Here is a 16,953-nt window from a genome sequence, read left to right on the forward strand (position 1 = left end):
ATACCTTATTTCTACTCAAATTTTTACTAAACTTAAACTTAACAACAAATTTTCAGCATAAAAATCATAATTTTGAATTTCTTTCAATTTAGTCCCTATTATACAAAATTTATAACTTATTCTACAATTTAATCTATCTCCCACTTCTAGTTAGAAATTCTATTAATTCAATCCCCAATTCACACTTTTACTCAATAAAATTTAATGTCTAAAAATCTAATATTTTCTAAATTTTCAGCACATACTTAATAGTATTTTGTTCTAGTTTCATAAAACTCAAAATTACAAAAAAGGACTTAATTTGACTTACCAATTTGAAATTGAACCTTGAAAACCCTAAATTTCTTCTTTTCTTTTCTTTTTTTTTTCTTTTCTTTCTGTTTCGTCCCCTATTCTGTTTCTATTTCTTTTCTTTTGTTTCTTTAGTTTATATATATATATATAATAATAATAATAATAATATAATATAATATAATAATTAAAACATAAAATATCTTTATATATAATAATATAATAATATATTAAAAATAAAAATCTTAGATTTTCCTTACGATAAACCGCCTCAATTTATACTTTTGGTATAATTTTCCTTTTAGTCTTTTTATTTTATTTTAATCTATAATTAAAATTTTACCCTTTATTCAATTTAGTCCTTTTACTATTTACACTAAATTAGGCTAATTTCACTTAATTAAATCCTAATTAAGCACTCGACTAAACTCATAATTATTTCTAATAATTATTTATGACTCGATTTACTAAGACGGAGGCCCTATAACTCACTTTTTCGATGCTCGTGAATTTTGGGTCATTTCATATTCATTAAGACGATTGTACCACATACGTCCAGATTTTTTTAATCCATATAAACTTTTCTTTAATCTGATCGAGCAATTTTCTCAATAAACTCTATATTTTTTTGGGATTTAAAATCCTTTAGGGATTTTCATATAAATTTCACTATCAACTGTACCATATAAATAAGATGTAACAACATCCATTAGATGCATGTTAAGTTTTTCACGTACTGCCAAACTAATAAGATATCTAAACGTGATTGCATCCACCACAAGAGAATATGTATCTTCATAATTAATGTCGGACCTTTACGAAAATCCTTGTGCTACAAGGCGAGCTTTATATCTTACGACTTCATCAATTTAATTTTGTTTTCACACAAATACCCATTTATATCCTACTGGCTTTTACACCTTTAGGTGTTTGGACTATAGGTCCAAAAACTTCACGTTTAGAAAGTGAACTCAGTTCTGCTTGAATTTCATCTTTCCATTTTGGCCAATCTTTTCTATTTTTACATTCCTTAGTAGATTTAGGCTCAAGATTCTCATTTTCTTTTATTATTTTAATAGCAATATTATAAGCAAAATTGTTGTTGACAACTACTTTGTTTTTTTATTACATCTTTTTCTTGTATTGACATAATTTATCGATATCTCTTTATTTTCATCATTTCCATTTTCACTTTTAGGTACCTGAATCTCTTCTTGAATTTTATAATTAGTTATGTCATGGTTCTCTTTAGGAACCCCTCCCTCCACTATATGACCATCTTGAATGTTTGCTCCTTTACTTTTATGAGGATTTTTATCTTTGGAACTGACCAGTCTTCCACGTTTCATGCATGGATTACTTTCTTTTGCATTAACAGTTTGACCTATTAGGACATCAATTTGTATTGGAGCATTTTCAGATGGTATGTGAGATTTAATGAATTTGACAGTTGATTTGTAAAATTAATTATCTGTTGAACTTCTGGTTCACATTGCTTTGTACAAGGATCTTAGACATTGATAATTCATTTCAAGTACTTTATTAATCCAACTTTTTATTCCCTCCCCCTAATGTTGAGAAAACTGACAAATCTTGTCATAACTAAATGTCAAATTAATAGCTCAAAAATATTTTAAGGAGACTCATATAAATATAGATTCCTAATATCTTATAATGACTCATCTTTGTATGTTATGGTGGAGCAGTTGGAACATATACCGCATATCCAAAAAATTGTAAGAACATATACCGCATATCCAAAAAATTGTAAGATGAGAAATATTTGGCTCTTGACCAAAAATCAATTGTAATAAGGAGTATTTATAATTTATTAGCTTGATGCGTACAACATGTAAATCAATACAATCTTATGCTGAAATAGAAAGTTTTTTTCTCATAAGTAATGATTTAGCTATTAGTTGGAGGCATTTGATAAACAATTCAGCTAAATCATTTTGTGTGTGAACATGAGCTACAGGATGTTCAACTTTTATCCCAATTGACATGCAATAATCATTGAAAACTTGGGATGTCAAGGAGATGAATTGTTTTAGTTGCATAATCTGAAATTAATCATTTAAACAAGCAATCTCGCAAACGACAGGTTGCGAGTTAATAACGCATATGATTATTTTGTAGATGCATCTACCAAAATCATATAATATCAAAACCATCCACATGGTGGATGAATAGGCCTATATTCATTTAAAAAATGTAAGACATTAAATCTCAACTTTAGCTAGTGAGTTTCTAAGAATTAATTTTTATTGAGAATAAACAACAAATGATAATTCTTTAAATTAAAGAATCTTCTAGTTTTTTAATGGATGTCCATATGAATTATGAATTAATTTTCGCATCATATACAATCCAGGATGGTCTAACTGGTCACACCAAGTAGTAAACACATTTGTATTAGTAAACTTCTGGTTTACTTTAACATGTATTTCAATTGTAATAAATTGTAACAAATTGATAATTTTATTATCATTCCTTTTAATTTGTATCCACATAGAAGTACTATTGTGACATTTACTACTGGAAATGTCTAAATCAATGTGAAGTCTATAATGCGACCAAGTCAATAAATATACTTTCCAAATAATTATATGCAGTATTTGCTTCAGGGAATATGCTAAAATCTTCAAATGCCCAAAAATCTATTAATAGCAAACTTTGAGACTGGATCTTTTTTTCCAGATGTACAATAGGTACATAACCAATGACTTTTCATACATAAGTTTTTTCTTTTGCAAGTTTTCATTAGTAATATTTTACCACGTAATTTTAATTGAGAACTTATTCTGAATACTATAGAGTTATACTCACAGTTTTTAAAAAAAGCTTGCAACTTTAGGTGCATCCAACCGTAATAAGCTTTAGATAGAATTATCATACTCTATTGCTCATAAATATATCTTTCACAGCCAAATATTTTGTTTTCAACCGTTTAACAGGGATGATGACAAAATAATATCACAAAGATTATAAAATAAATATAAATTAATAACCCAATCCCTTTTTTACTTATATGAAATATAATATTTTCCTCATTCACAATCTCAATATGAGATCCATTACAAATAACTTTTAAAAGTAATGTATTAACCATCACAAATTTTGTGCTTTTTAGATAGTGATATATTAGCTCTTATGGAGCTTTCAACTAATTTTGTACTATCAAATATTGGAATAATATTTGTTTGTTTCAAAACCAAATTAGATAAATATTTTCTATTTGTAATGATAGAATTCATTACTACATTTTCATATCATTCCTCAAAGAATATTAACAAAAATAAAATATTTGGGTATATGCCACATATGTGGCCAATAATCTTTCATATCACATTGATAACATAAGTTATTTTTACCCTTTGAAAAATTATCTTGAGAACTCTTATTGTTCTCTTATTTATTACTATATTCCCACTTTTAGTGGTCCATGAGTATATATTTTATTTTCTTTATATTTAAATTTACTTCAGGGAATGCAATAAATTTACTAGGACGAACTTATAAACGTCCCAATAGATTCTTTATTTCATAATCACCATCGCAAACATGCATGGATTTTAAATTAGAATCTATCTATTCATGTTGTCATGATTAATCTCCAATTATAATAAATTAAAGATCTTTAACATCATCGTCATCACCTTGACAAATCTATTCTTTACCCATGCCTGTACAATTATAAATCAAAGATTGGGAATAAGAACCACAATCCATTCTGAGATTGAATCTTTTAACATCCTGAAGATGAAGTTGTAAGAGTGAAAGTTTAAGGTGAAAAAGAACTTGATATGTGGGACGAATTCGAAAGATTTTGGAAAAATAGAGAATCATCGTGCTGATAACGTGTTATAAAATAAAAAGAGACAGAGAGAATAAAAAACAAAGAAAATATGAAAGCAATAAAGAATGTACTTTATTGATCAAATGGATTATTTACAATGCTACATCAGAGTCTCTATTTATAGGCATAAGAAGTATAAAAGAAGTAGATATCTAATTCTAATAACTATTAGAATTTAAAGCACATCAAAACTTTATCTTGATCGTGATGGACATCCACTTAATAAGATATTCATAGCAAATATATTTTTTTTACCTTTTTTTAAAAAAATAATATGGGCAAGTCTAAAATGAATTTAGGTTAGCCATTTGCATATATAAATGAGCATGGGCAAAATTTTAAACTCATATTTCGGGTCGGACTTGGGCAAGCATAAAATATGTTAATATCTAGGCCTGACGAAAACCTAACTCAACCCGATCAATGGACACATCAATCACCAACTATAAGTTTCTTAAAAATACTCTTCTACTTTGCTTTATTTATAAAAGTATATATATGGAGGATCCATTTACATCATGTAAAACTTAAAATGTTTTACACCTTTCTCGTAACTTTTATACAATTAATAGTTTAATAATCAAATCGTTGAACTTATTGATATATTTGTACTTGTTATGCATGTAAAATTTTGATTCGATCGATATTTTAATCATATTAATCTAAAATATTATCTATATTGATATATATATATTTAATGGTTAGATTTTTTTACAAAAACAAATAGTTAGAAAATATTAATTTATGATAAACTTGACATGCATGATCTACATGGATAGAGCATGAAATATGAAGATTAGATTGTTAAAATATTAATTGTATAAAAATTAGAAAATACTATAAAATTATTTAAATTTGAATCATTCCCATGCATATTCATACAAAATGGAGACACTCGAAATTTATATTGCAACAATTGATGGACCTCCTTGATTTACATGTCAACATTTTATAATATTAAAATAATAATTAAAACCCACTATTAATCACAATAAAAATGTTTTTGCCTGTTTTTGGAATTAATTTAATTTGGCAATAAAATCTTTTTAATTTTGGAATCATTTCTGCTAGGGTTTTTTTTTCTTTTACATTATTATATTTAAATGAAAATCATTCTAATATCAATTATCAAAATTTAAAATTATTTAATTCTTAATTATATTAAAATTAAAAATAAGTAATATATTTATGATATAAGGTTTAATGCAATAATAACAAATTTGAAAACCTTTTCCAAATCAAACTCTTTTGGAAACTCTTATGAAAAGTGGCAAGTAATAAGTTTTCCAAATCAACGCTAATTATTTGCCCATGCAATAACAATTATACCATTATTAAGTCAAAAAATTTTAAGCATAGTAGAACTAAAGTATAATCATTTAGGTTCAGCAATAAAGAGTTAATCTTTGAGGTTTGAATTTGGTGGAAGAGTTTTATCCTTGTTTACAACTCACTTTCAATTTAATCAAACCCACTTAATTTTAAATTATAAATTTAAACTAATGGTTTAAGTTAATGTCATAGTTAACTTAATCAGTAAAATTACTCAAAAATTATATTTAAAAAAGTAATTAATATAAAAAATGGAAAAACTTTCTCTGATCCCCGACAACGTTTCTTCCACTCTGGCAGTAGGCGATGGCGATGGTTCTCGATTGGATTCTGATCGTATGACTAAGAAAGTGCGGTTCAAAGAAGGTATCGAAGAAGAAGACACTGAGATGGTGGAGGATCTTGGATCGAGCCCAAAGTTATCCTGGAAGGATAAACTTCTAGGAACCAATTCTCGAGCGATTGACGTTGGTAAGTTGGGTCCTCCTAGTCTAGATGCTGATGAAGATCTTGAATTCTTAGAAGGAGACATCCACAAATCTATTGTTAATGGTATTCCTTCCATTGGCTTCTCAGAAAGGATTCAAAAAAATGTTATTCAAAGAGATGGAACTCACGGTAATCTTAAAATTACTAGGAAGAAACATTGGTTATGGGGCACTTAATAATCGAATTAGCAGTCTTTGGAACACTGCCAAGGCATTCCATCTCATGGATATTGAAAATGGGTACTTTTTGGCTAAGTTCCAATCTTTCGACGATTACACTAAAGCTTTGGCGCAGGGTCCTTGGATGGTGTATGGGCAATACTTAACAGTTCAACCCTGGACAAAGGAGTTTTGTCCTTCACAACCATACCCAAGCTTAGTGTTGGCATGGATTAGACTACCTGGTCTTCCAGGTTATTTATACAAGAAGAAAATTATCGAGGCTATCGGAAGTACCATTGGGAAAGTGGTTCGCTTGACTTTAATACTGACAGCAGGACTAGAGGCAGGTTCGCCAGGTTAGCAACCTACATAAATTTGGATAGACCCTTGGTTGCTCAAGTTCTCGTGAATGGCAGAATTCAAAAAGTTGAATATGAAGCGTTGCCGACCATCTGTTTCTCATGCAGGAAGTATGGACATACCAAGGAACTCTGTACTATGATGCAATCAGAACCTAGACCGGAATAGTAGACGATGAGGGCTGATCTGGTGGCGTCGAAGAAAAGAGAAGATACCACTGCTTACGGACCATGGATGTTGGTCGAACGTAAAAGCAGGCGAAATTCTCGGAATAATGGTTCTTTCAGAACAGAGAATAAGGAAAAAGGTAAATCGGGTTCCCGATTTGGCGCTTTGACTAGTATGGAAGGTGAGTCCGATTTGGGAAAGGAGCAAGATAAAGGGGATAAAAGAATAGGGGCTGATTTTCAGGGGAAATTGAAGACTACTGATTTTGGAAAGAAATAACAGTTTAGCTTTTGAGATAACCCTAAAGGTAATAAGAGCAGTCGGTTGGGGGGAATTATTCTGGAAAATGGGCTGCCTAATGCTATTATAGCAGACTCAGATATTAATAGGCCAATGGTGGGCTCAACTTTACGAGCTGTTGGTTCAAATATTGGCGAGCGGGCTGAAGATCCTAAATTAGCTAACGTGATCCAGGCCAGTACTCTTGAGGGCTCAAAGAATCAAGCGTTGGGCCCCACGCAAAATGACCCAGAAGTTTTAAGCAACCTTTTATTTTAGAATTTAATTCTTCGGATAACGTGGATTTTCATAGTTTGTAAAGTTCAAATTTAAATAATATGCCTGTGAATTTCTCGTGCATTAACCCTATGTTTGTTGACCAGGGGGAGAATAATATTGAAGATACTAATATTTCTTTTAAAACTGTTGATGCAGTGCCAGAATTAATTGAAATTCAGAGTGCTAACATTTCTGAAGGCTTGAATAGCAACAGCCATACTTCGATCTTGTTTAAAGAAAAGGAGGCAGCTGATAATAGTAACATGGGAAAAATCTCCTTGCAGGATCTTGATGCTAGCAAAATTTAGACCACAGGGAAATTAAGGAGAAGCAAAGATGGTGGATTTCGGGCCACAAGGAAAATTAATAAAGTCTCGCATGGGAAAGGGAATTTTCTTAAAATTAAAATTCTTCCAAAATCCCCTTGAGAGACTCTATGTCCAAGCTGGCTCAGTCTATCACAAATGTTCAGAAAGTGGACCCTGGTATAGGTGATACCAGGGACGGTAAAACAATTTAATTTTGTTTTGTTAATTTTTGCCTGGTGATTGTTTTGAGATTTTTATTCGTTTTGATATTTCTGGTGATTGTTTTGAGATTTTTATTCGTTTTGATATTTTCTAGTTTAATTATTTTTTTATGGACTTTAATATTTCAATCTTTTCTTGGAATTGCCAAGGGTGTGCAAGTAGTAAGTTTATCTGTGCCTTCCGTGAGTATAATTTAGGCACAATCCGGACATTGTGTGCTTATTAGAACTTAGAGTTAGTGGCGCAAAAGCTAATTCTATTATTGGTAAATTGGGTTTGGATTTTTCTCATCGCATTGAATCTGTTGGTTTTTCAAGTTGCATATGGGTCGGATGGAAAGATTGTATCTCTATTGTAATAGGCCCATTTCTCCCGGGCCCGTTAAAATTTAAAAAAAAAAATCAGAAATTAAAAAACCAAAAATCGCAAAATAAAAATCCAATAAATGTCCATAGTCCAAATTTACATTCAGCCCACATACAATTGAAGCCCAAATTTTAAACTCATTTTACAATAAGGCCCAAACCTAAATTAAACCTAATCCTAACCCATTACATACCCCAATAACTTAACCCAAAAACATAGCCCATTAAATATTTTTAGAAAGTGGAAACCCTAGGCCACCAAGCTACCATTCCCATGCGCCGCAAGCACCACAGCAGCCCCAAATAGTGAAGCTTTTGGAAGCCTTTGTATCACGCCTCACGAATGGCCTCGCCATGTCAGCAGCACCGCGCCATGCACACCTGCAACGGATTAACAACTACAGCAATTGACAGCAAAGGCATAACAGAAAATCCAAGGCCATTGCATTTTCTTTTTTATTTACTTTTGATTTATTTCTCTTTATTCGGCTATAAAAAGCCAGAGGAATGATGTAAAAGGGGATCACGAAATATTAAAAAAAGAGGAAAAAGCAATGAAAAACTAAGGTAATTTTAGATTGCATTTTCCAGTGTTTCAATTCATTTTTCTTTCTTCATTTCACCACAAAATCCCTTCGCATAAAAGAAAAAAAAAAAAAAAGAGATTACGCATAAAGAATATACACCTACATACGCACACTAAATACTGGAAAAAGTATTTCGAGAGTAGATTTATAGAGGTGATTTTCAGTTTTTTTATTGGCTTTTAGTTTTTTTTCTTCCGATTGAATCGTTTCATTTTCCTATTCAATCTTTCAATATTGTATTTTAAAATAAAAGGTAAAGGAGAGAAGAGATCTTACTTTATAAATTCACCATGGATCTTCTTTGTTTCGTTGAAATTGAAAACAGGGGAGAGATTTTAAGGCTGTAAATTGATTTTATGACTCAAATGCTCCCCTCGTTGGCGGCACTTGCTAGATGAAACCCTAAAAAATGGGCTGATAGCATACTTAGGTTTAAAAGGAAAGTTTGCTGCGTTTTAAAAGAAAAACAATTGAAAAAGGAAGGTATAACAGTAGTTTTCAAAAACTGCACTGTTTAATAAAGTGAAGGTCCGAGCATTAGCCCGATCTAAGGAGTCGGATTTGCGCCCTTTTTGTTTGAATGGGTAAATTGCGCGCTAGATCCCTCTTTTTGCGTGACGTCTCCAATTGAGTCCTATTTGTCATCTTTGTCTTTTTAATTTTGGCCCTATGATTTGCGCATTTTTTTTTATTTTGGTCCACGATTCAGCGAAGTATTATGAGTTCGGTATATTTCCAATTTTAGTCCTCGCACATTTGTGTGCATGGCATATTGATCCGATTTTTCAATTATTTTATTTGTAAATGGTTCTTCTTGTGCTAAATTTGTACTAATCAAGTCTTATTTTTATTTTACTGCACTTGCAATTTTTTTTTTATACTTACTCATTTGCTGTGATGTTTTATGTTGTTTTGATAGCTGAGTTTTGTAATTATTTATTTATTTATTCTGTTATTTTAACAATTGGCGTACTATTTGAAGTAAAATTCATTATGGTTTATGTATGTTATTAATTCTATGTTTTTCCACATATCTTAATGTTTATATTCTTTTGAGAATTTCATTTATTTTGTATATTATTTAAGTTGTTATTAAACGATATTTAATACTTACATGCATTATAGAAGTCATATTGTTTTTATTCATGTAGTTTTTAATAGATTTGAATGTAATTATGTTCTTAAGATTTATTACATATAATTTTTGATAAAATCTAGTCAATCTTATAATTCATTTTTATTCAATATTATTTTGGACATACAATTATCTTTAAAATTTCTTCATATGTACATTACCCACGTTAAATTATTTTTACCATAGTATATGTTATTATTTTCATATAACTTTATGTAATTTTTTTAATGTATATATTATCCTTTAAAGTCATTTATATGTATAATATATTTTGTCTAGACCATATTTTTTTTATCATACGATTTATATATTGTATACATTATTTTATTATCCTTATGTATGTACTATCTATATGTTCCATCACTCGAACTTAATTTGTTACATGTAAAATTATATATTATTTGTTTCCAAATGCCCTTTATAAATATAATCTTAATAATATATATATATATATATATATATATATATCACTAAATTTACGTGTAGATATAGTTTTACATTTTGTATATAACCTTGTTTTTTAGAAACTTTTGTTACCCATATAGCTTATATATTTACTTAGTTTCTTTCTTACATTTGTTACAAACAACTATATCTAATTTTACTTGTATATACATGTTTCACAAATGTATTATATTATTTTATATTATGCATTGTCATTCCTTCATATTTAATACATTATTTAAGTTATCATGTTAATTATCAATTTTTGAATGAATTTGTGTTTTAAGTATTTCATATATAATTTGATTTGAACTTTGTATTTTTATCATAATTATTTTCAATAAACATGTTTTTAAGCAAATTTCTAAATTTCTATTATTCAAAAATTCTGAAATAAGGCAATATCTAATATTTGGGGATTTTGGAAAATCGTGCTCAATCGTACTGGGTATGACTTTTCCGGAGAACCAAATATTTTGATATCCTTTTATAATTTTAATGTATGGTTTTTTTTTTCAAAAGTCAAAAATCGATCGCATCTTAAAGGTATAGGGGATCGTATCTAATCGTACTGGGTATGAAACCACATATCTTTGGAACAAGAGATTTTTAACCGCTAATTTGAGCTATTCAAACATTTTTAAAAAGAATCATATTTCAGAAAATCTTTTCTTTAAAAAAATTTTGATATAAGGACAACATCGAATCAATTTGGTACCAATTTCTGGGCGTAATGAGGGTGCTAACCCTTCCTCATGCGTAACCGACTCCCGAACCCACTTTTTGATTTTTCATGAATAAAGCATTTTAGTAGGTGGCCCAATCACACCTAAATCAAGAGATTGGTGGCGACTCCACACTCGGTTTTTAAAAGTCGATCCCCATTGCTTTCAAAGTAAAAAAAAGGTTTCGACATCTATTAAAATTATTCACAATCATACCCAGTTTATGCTTTTATGCATTCAGGGGAATAATTTTTATAATTTCTTCTTCCTCTTTGTTGTGTATGGTAATTTTAATAAAACTAAGAGGAGATCTTTGTGGACTGACATTCTGAATGTCTTACCTCAGGATCATCTGCCATGGTTGATTTTGGGAGATTTCAATGCCATCTTCTCTAATAAAGATAAAAAGAGTGATCGTTATATTGGTAAGAGATGTAATTTCTTTGGTAATTTTGTTGACTCGTGTAATTTGCAGGACCTATATTTTGTTGGACCGCCATTTACCTGGCAAAGAGGTAATACGCAAGAGAGATTGGACTGAGCCCTTGCTAATGATGCATGGATTTTGGATTTTCCACAGACACTTGTTTACCATCTTACTCGTATTAAATCGGACCATAGGCCCACTCTTCTAAAGACTAATCCTGCTTTTAATACCTCAAAAGGGAGACCATTTCGCTTCCTTGCAGGATGGACAAAGCATGCAAATTTTAAGGATTTGATTGTTAAGAAGTGGAGATTTTCAGGTAATATGGCTGATTCTTTATCTGAATTTACTTCATACATTAAAGATTGGAACAGGTCCATCTATGGCTTTTTAGGAACGAGGAAAATATAGCTAATGAAGTCACTGTAGAATATTCAAAAGGCTATGGATCAGTCGACTTCTAGGAGATTGATTAAGTTAGATATGGAGGTCAGAGATGAGTTGGAGAATGTGCTTAATCATGAGGAACTATTATGGAGACAGAAACAAAATGCAAGATGTGATTGGCTCCAGTTTGGGGATCGCAACACTAGCTTTTTCCATAGTCGCACACTGCAAAGGAGGAAAACAAATCGCATTATGTCCTTACGTATTAGTAGTGGGGAGTGGAGTGCGGGTCAGTCAGTTCTTAGTGATGAGGCTACCATATTTTTTGAAAGATTGTATGGTGAAACTCCTTCCCCCATGCCTAACCATCCCGAAAATATATTCCCTAGTCTTAAGGAGAACGAAATTGATTATCTTAGTAAGCCAGTTTTAAATGACGAAATTAAAAAAGCTCTGTTCGACATGGCTCCACTGAAGGATTTTGGAAGTAATGGTTACCATGCACTTTTTTTTTCCAAAGTTAGTGGGATTTAGTGGGAGGAGCGGTTTGTGAGTGGGTCCAAGGTATTTTTTCTGGTAATAGAGTTAAAGAGGCTCTCAACAATACCCTTATCACGCTTATCCCGTAGAAGGATTGTCCAGAGGATTTTAGTCATTTTCGACCTATTAGTCTGTGTTCTGTTATGTATAAGCTGATGATGAAGGTGATCGCCAATAGATTTAAAGTGGTGTTTCCAAACTTTATATCTCCAGAACAAGTAGGATTTATTGCTGGTAGAAGTATTTCTGATAATATCATCATTGCACAGGAAGTCATACATTCGATGCGTAGTAGGAAAGACGATAGGAAATGGATGGCTATTAAGTTAGATTTGGAAAAAGCTTATGATAGAATTAGCTGGGAGTTCATTGATGCTTCTTTGTAGTTGCTGGGATACCCGTTTTAATCAAGAAGGTAATTATGGATGCTATTTCTTCCTCTACCATGCAGATTCTTTGGAATGGAGTCCCCTCTAAATCCTTCAAGCCGTTAAGAGGGGTTAGGTAGGGGTGTCCCCTATCGCCCATTCTGTTCATCTTTTGTACGAATTGGCTAAGTTACTTGATCAGATCGAACATTGCAGCCGGTAGATAGAGCTCTAATCGATTATCCAGATCGAGACTGGCGTTATCTCATCTCTTCTTTGTTGATGATCTCGTTATTTTTGGTAAGGCGGAGATGAATCAAGCACAAGTCCTCAAGGAAATTCTTCAACGCTTTTGTGACTTTTCTGGTCATAAAATTAGTACAAGGAAGAGTAATATGTATTTTTCTAAAGGAGTAGACCCGAGTGTTTGTGATCAGATCTTGGGTTTCAGAAAATTTCTAACCTTGGATGATACTTGGGGGTACCTCTTTTGCACGACCAGGTTACTAGGAGCACTCTGAATTTTGTTGTGGATAAAGTAAGGTGCAAACTCCAGAATTGGGAAGTTATGAAACTCTCCTTTACAGATAGGGTCACTCTCGCTCAATCTGTTCTTCTTACTATTCCTAACTATTTCATGCAGTCCTTGGCTGTCCCTAAGGGAGTTTGTGATGAGATTGAGAAGATTGCTAGACAGTTTATTTGGGGAAGTTTAGTTGGTCATACTAAAACCACTTTGGTTGGATGGGATTCCATTTGTCAGCCAAGGTCTTGCGGAGTTTTGGGGTTTAGACACCTTCAGGATTAAAATAATTCATTTCTTATGAAAATTGGGTTTAACCTTGTCTCTTGTAAAGATGCTTTATGGGTTCGAGTGCTTCGCTCAAAATATGGGTGGAAAAATCAGCTTCCTGATTCTATTCATAGAAGTAACTGCTCCCATTTATGGAGATCTATCTCTAAGGTGTGGCTCCTTTTTCGTGAGAATATTATGTGGTCAGTAGGGAATGGTTCTTTAATCCGTGGTTGGAAAGATAATTGGATACCTGATGTTGGGCCTCTTTTTTCTTATGTTTCTACTCATGAAAAACTTAATTTAGATAGTACTCTGAAGGATTAGGTGCTTCAAGATGGCTCTTAGAATGTTGATATGCTCCGTATTTGGTTGTCTGAGGATGTAATCATCCGTATCTTTAACATTCCTCTTCCGCATCCGGCAGGGGGTGAGGATAGAATTATTTGGGCTTGTTCTGGATCAGGATCCTTTTCCGTTCGTAGTGCTTATTGGTCCTTAAAGGAGAATTCTTGGAACCTTAAAGATGACTTTTGGAAGTTTATTTGGAAGTATCAAGGCTCTCAGAGAGTGCGTCTTTTCCTTTGGATTGTGGCTAAACAGAGACTGTTCACTAACTTCGAAAGGGCCAGAAGAGGCATTGGGCAGAGTAGTGAGTGTCCACAGTGCGCTCATGCCAATAAAGATACTATGCACGTGCTTTGTGTTTACTCGAAGGCTAAGGAAGTGTGGAAGCTTATTGTTCCTATAGAGAAGCAAGGCAGGTTCTTTTTTGACCCCTTTCATATCTGGTTTTCAACTAATCTTTGCTGTCAGCTTAAGTTGCAGGATAAGGGAATTACTTGGTCGTGCCTCTTTAGACTAATTGCTTGGAGAATCTGGAAGAACAGGAATCTTTTTATCTTTCAAAATATTGATTGGACGGCCCAGGATAGTATCAAATCTTCTCTCAGTTAGGCTCAACATTTTGATTCTTTTCTGCTAGGAACTAAGAATAGATCCAGGCATTTAAAGATTCATCACCATTGCTCTGAAGATTGGGTGCCCTTATTTACGGATGGAGCAGTGACCAGATCTTCCGGGAATGCCTCAGCTGGGGGAGTAGTTCGTGATCGAGATGGTCATTGGATCTTGGGGTTTACACATTATCTAGGCAGGTGCTCACCTTTTGAAGCAGAACTTTGGGGTATTCTTGATGGTATCTTCATACTTTTAAATAAGGGGTATAAGAAAGTTAGGATCCAGACGGACAATATGGAAGTAGTCAGAGCCTTACACATGGAAGAAACTGTGGACTCCGACATTTCCTTGCTTAGAAGAGTCAAAAGAGTTCTGCGTTCTAACGGACAATGGGAAATCATGTATATTCCTAGATAGCATAATCTAGTTGCGGACAAGTTAGCGGAAATTGGCCTCTCTTGGCAGACATCCCTCCAAATTTTTGAAGTCCCTCTTGATGTGGTGGCTACATCCATCCATCAGGATCAAGCTTTTAGCTTGTCTTAAAGTCTTTTAAAGTCGTCTTTATGTTCTTTTCACCAAAAAAAAAAAGTAATGAATATTAATATAATGGTATTTTTGTCTTTTATTATTTTTATATAAAATATTTAAATAAAACAATAAAATATCAAATGTCTAAATTGAACCCGAAATTGTTAAAATTTAGATAATAAGTAATTTATCACTTTAACTAAGATTCAATTGTTAAATAAATTTTTATAAATATATTTTAGTATAAATATTAAATAATTAAAAATAAGATTCAATTATTAAATAAATATTTTATAAATTTATTTGGACATAAATGCTAAAAATTTCTTGTAAAATAATTAAAAAAATTAAGTCTCCAATAAAAACTGCACTCGATTGGGTTTTAATCAAAGTTAGGAAATAAATTAAACCCTTAAAATTAATTTTTTTCGTCAAAACCCATTACGATCCGTTAAAAAACAATTAAGAAATCAAATTAGTGCTGAAAACCTTACTCATCTACTTTGTCACAATTTTCCACCTTAGTTGCACTTCAACAAAACAAAGAATTTTAATGGCTTAATTGATTGTTATTTTTTGATTTGAGTGTGATTTTAATTAAAAATTAATTATTTTGGGAGATTGACATTTAATTCATATTTTTAATATTAAGTTTTTCTTTTTATTAAGGGTAAACTTCTCAAATAGTTAGTCAAGTTTTAACATGTTCTTATTTTAGTCAGCAAATTATTTTTGTTAATTTAGTCATTCCTATTAAGTTAATTTCACATTCTTGTCACTCCACCATAAAAATGTGTTTGGTCATTAAATGGAATAACAAATTTAGCGTCTAATATTTATCCATTTTGTGTAATTTAGTCTTAATTTAAAAAAATTCAACAAATTTAATCTTCAATATTTAGACATCTTATCAATTTGATCATGATTCTAAAATTAAAAGAAATATATAAATTCAATATATTTGCATATACTCATACACAAACCCATCATATTTATATGAAAAATCTAAACAACAACAATAATGTTAGATATATTTGCATGATTAAATTTGATATCAAAGTTCCGTTGGACACATTTTTCTACACGTTATCTTAACCAATACCATTAAACACCGGCTAATTAAATTATTATTTTTACTGCAAAATTAATCTAGGGTTGTAGCCGGTATCTATTAGCAGCACCTCTGGGTTTGTCTGGACACGAGCAAGAACTATAACTGCTGTCACAAAGTGAAACACCATAATAAAATTTCAAAACATTGATATTAACTCCATAATTGTGACATTATATAATATATGATTGAATACAATGAAAGGTTTAAGGTTAGTCATTTACTTGTTCTGCTTTTGCTTTTCCGCTATTGCAACACCACCACCACCATTTTGTCTCTTAACTTTTATTGTTTTCCCCCAAACAAAGAAACACACATTCGATTGACGTTAACACCCAAATTCATGCATGTTCGAAAAAGATATCTCCATGCACCTTATTTATTAATTAATTAATTTCTTTTCAACATCCCTTTTTTGATGACTGATGATTGCCCTTGTTCCTTTGCATGCATTTGGAATTAGGAATATGAATTATTGAAATTGTTAGGCTAAGTGGCTAACCACATAATGCCGACTTTGAAGAGAAATCAGGAATTGACACAACAGGATACATGGTGGTCTGCTTGTCACCTTCTTCTTCTTAATTGCATCAAATCAAACAATGAAGGTTGTCCCCTTTTTTTTCTAAAACACAAATAAATTATTATACGAGATAATCTATCTATTATTTTTTTCATTTGAATTACAAAAAAAAGGAACAAAATAGCTTTTCTTTTTTAAATTAAATTAAACATATTGATGTGAGAAAAATCAGTTACATATAACCATGCTTAAACGATAATAATTATAAATATAATTAAAAGAACAAATTAAATCTCTATAAACTAAATG

General features: G+C 31.4%; 1 long non-coding RNA gene across 1 annotated transcript; it reads right to left on the bottom strand.

The window, feature by feature from the left end:
* Positions 1-8,171: 8,171 nt before the first annotated feature.
* Positions 8,172-9,342, bottom strand: LOC108472477 (uncharacterized). The gene is made up of 2 exons (XR_001869547.2): positions 8,977-9,342; positions 8,172-8,494 (listed from the first exon to the last, which is right to left on the bottom strand). It is a non-coding gene; the product is annotated as an uncharacterized LOC108472477 (long non-coding RNA).
* Positions 9,343-16,953: the final 7,611 nt, after the last annotated feature.

The sequence above is a fragment of the Gossypium arboreum genome, chromosome 3 (assembly GCF_025698485.1).
Source record: "Gossypium arboreum isolate Shixiya-1 chromosome 3, ASM2569848v2, whole genome shotgun sequence".
Classification (NCBI taxonomy): Eukaryota; Viridiplantae; Streptophyta; class Magnoliopsida; order Malvales; family Malvaceae; genus Gossypium; species Gossypium arboreum.